The sequence below is a fragment of the Callorhinus ursinus genome, unplaced genomic scaffold, assembly GCF_003265705.2.
Source record: "Callorhinus ursinus isolate GAN/ISIS: 27379988/994484 unplaced genomic scaffold, GSC_fseal_2.0 scaffold13, whole genome shotgun sequence".
NCBI classification, from domain to species: domain Eukaryota; kingdom Metazoa; phylum Chordata; class Mammalia; order Carnivora; family Otariidae; genus Callorhinus; species Callorhinus ursinus.
Window position 1 is genome coordinate 49104632 of NW_027397075.1, and position 2973 is coordinate 49107604.

At 49.0% G+C, this 2973-nt stretch overlaps 1 long non-coding RNA gene across 1 annotated transcript; it reads left to right on the forward strand.

The window, feature by feature from the left end:
- Nucleotides 1-1639: 1639 nt before the first annotated feature.
- Nucleotides 1640-2729, forward strand: LOC112828432 (uncharacterized). Its single transcript, XR_003209510.1, has 2 exons — nt 1640-1703; nt 2447-2729. It is a non-coding gene; the product is annotated as an uncharacterized lncRNA (long non-coding RNA).
- The last annotated feature ends 244 nt before the right edge of the window (nt 2730-2973 follow it).

Genomic DNA, 2973 nt, shown 5'->3' on the forward strand with positions numbered 1-2973 from the left:
AAGGCAAAGAATTGATGAAAATTGGTGAAAAAAAAATGGGACAGTGGTTACCTGGGGGTCAGAGTGGGGATGGAAATAGGATCGGCTAAGAAGGAGCATGACAGAACTTTCTAGGGTGATGGAAGTGGTTTGTATCTTGACAGAGGTGTGGCTCATCCCAGTGTATGTTAAAATTCATAGAACTTTTATTCTTAAAATCTGTGCATTTCACGGAATGTAAGTTATGCCAATATTAGAAAAATGAAGGAGAGGGCGCCTGGGTGGCTCAGGTGGTTAAGCGACTGCCTTCGGCTCAGGTCACGATCCTGGAATCCTGGGATCGAGTCCCGCATCGGGCTCCCAGCTCAGCGGGGAGTCTGCTTCTCCCTCTGACCCTTCCCCCCATGTACTTTCTCATTCTCTCTCTCTCAAATAAATCTTAAAAAAAAAAGAAAAATGAAGGAGAAATGAGACAAAATCCATAATGCAAGGGCAGAAGAAAGACACCCTGGATCCTTTTAAAGGAAGAGACTGGGAGAGATAAACATGGATTTGGCCCTCTGGCCTTGTTAGCTCTGTAAGAATCTAATTTCCCAGACAGGGGTCCTACCCTCAGAGAGCTTATGCTCTGCTCCAGGATTCCTCATGAGATACATGGTTGTAACTGACCTATTCCATTTGTGAACATGCAAAATTATATACATATATATATGTATGTCCTCCTTCCTGGTATGAAAAGAGAACAACAACAACAAATTGGAGATGAAAGGTACTTTAGGGGCCCCTGGGTGGCTCTGTCAGTCAAATGTGTGTCTTCGGCTCAGGTTGCGGTCCTGGGATCGGGCTCCTTGCTCAGTGGGAAGCCTGCTTCTCCCTCTCCCTCTGTCCCTCCCCCTGCTTGTGCTCTCTCTGTCAAATAAACAAATAAAATCTTTAAAAAAAAAAGGTACTTTAGATTCATCTTGTCTAATGCCTCTTTATGGTTATGAGGAAACAGCCGTTCAAAATGGGGAAGTGTGGACATCATAAGGTCACACAGTTCTGCCTGAGTTTCTTCACCCGCAAAATAGAGATATTATGAAAATTAAATGTGCTAATATGTGTAAAGCAATTAGATCAGTTCCTGGCACACAGTTTGGTTATTATTACTATTACTGTTAACTTCTTTTTTTTTTTTAAAGATTTTATTTATTTATTTGAGAGAGAGAATGAGAGAGAGAGCACGAGAGGGAAGAGGGTCAGAGGGAGAAGCAGACTCCCTGCAGAGCAGGGAGCCCGACATGGGACTCGATCCCGGGACTCCAGGATCATGACCTGAGCCGAAGGCAGTCGCTTAACCAACTGAGCCACCCAGGCGCCCTTACTGTTAACTTCTGTTCTTCTATTAGCAATCTGTAAAAACCCGTATTTTTTTTTTAGTTTATGGATACATAATCCGTGGCCTTCCCGGCAGAGAGCATGAGAGATGGAGGCAAAGGAGGCAAAGCTGGAAAGGCAGAGGCAAGCACCCAAAGGTGCCTGCTTGGCACCAAAGGCTGCAGGACGGCTTCCCCTCGCTCCCCTTTACCCCCTCCTCATCCCCCCATCCCACCCCCGCTAACCCGGCTAACAGAATTCAGAAGGTAATACAATCACCAGACTCTGAATTCCTAGAGGATCCTGGCTGGGGGCTACTCGTCGCTGGCGGGCAGCCGGGAGGCCGAGAGGGCTCTGATAAAGATCAAGTACCCACAGCCCTCGGGTTTCCTGGGAGGAGGGGGGGAGGGGATGGAGCGGGGGTGGGGCGGCTGCCTCCCTAAGCCAGGCCTCGGCGCAGGTTTGCAGAATTTTCTCCAATTGGCTGCCTGGGGAGAAAGCGTTCAGCTGGGAGAGCCTCAGGAATGGGAGTCTAATCAGACCCAGGGCTAGAGTCAATCTCGCAGCTTCCCCTTGTTCTCGCTGCTTCCGCGCCCCCCCCCCGGACCTGGGAGGAGACAGCAGATGGCGGAGGGCCTTTCCCCTATGGGGAGAAACCTGGTGGCCAGAGTCCCTGCACCCTCTCCAGCCGTCCTGCTCCAGGACCGCGGCTTGGAGACGTCCTCTCTGTCACCTGGCCAGGGAGCCAGGATCTAGACAAGGCTTTGATTGCTTTTTGCGTCCCCCAGGGTCAATGAAAGAGGAAACAACAAATACAAGCTCGTTGGGACAGAGAGAAAAGGAAGGCAGAAAGCACCCAGAGAGGAGGAGACAAGGGCCCTTTCAGCCCCCTCAGGCCGTGAGGAGACACAGGCTCTGCCTAGAGCCCCCTCTCTGGGGGCAGAAACGTGAGGCGCCCGCAGGCGGAAGAGGAGTTGTTTAATACAACAAGAACATAATGAGTGGCAGTGACTGGAGTATAAGGGGTGGTTACAACCCATTGTTGTTCTTCTGTCTCTGACAGGAGCAAATGGTGTGAGATGTGTGACAATTCCTTTTTAACTCTTTTCAGAACCAGATTCCTGGCAAAGCAGGAGCAAGGATGGCAATAAACTGCCTGGAGTGCTTCCTGCCTTCTCGCAGAGATTCTGCATGAACCCTTCCGGATCGCTTGTCTTCGCCGCGCTTTGTGTGGGTGCTTCTACTTCCAGCCGATTCTCATCATTCATGGCAGTTATGTTCTACAAAGTCCCTGCGCACCCGGAACCATTGTTTCTGGGGGAAATGCAAGGGTAGGTTCCTGGGAGCCCCTGGTGACATTTTCATCAACCCATCAATACATAACCTTGTTGTCAGTGTGCTTCTGTTTACTTAATATAGATTGTTGATCCATGAACATTGAATTCACTGCGGACAGCACTGTAACTCATGCTTGAACCAAACTATCTCACATGTGTATTTTCTCTGGAAGGCACATCACAGCATTCTCCTGCTTAGAACAGTAGACAGCACATTGACACTGCTGGCTTGGGCCCATTTTAAGCAGCAAAATCATCAATAAAAAACAGAACAAAACAAAAAACAACTCACAAACATGGC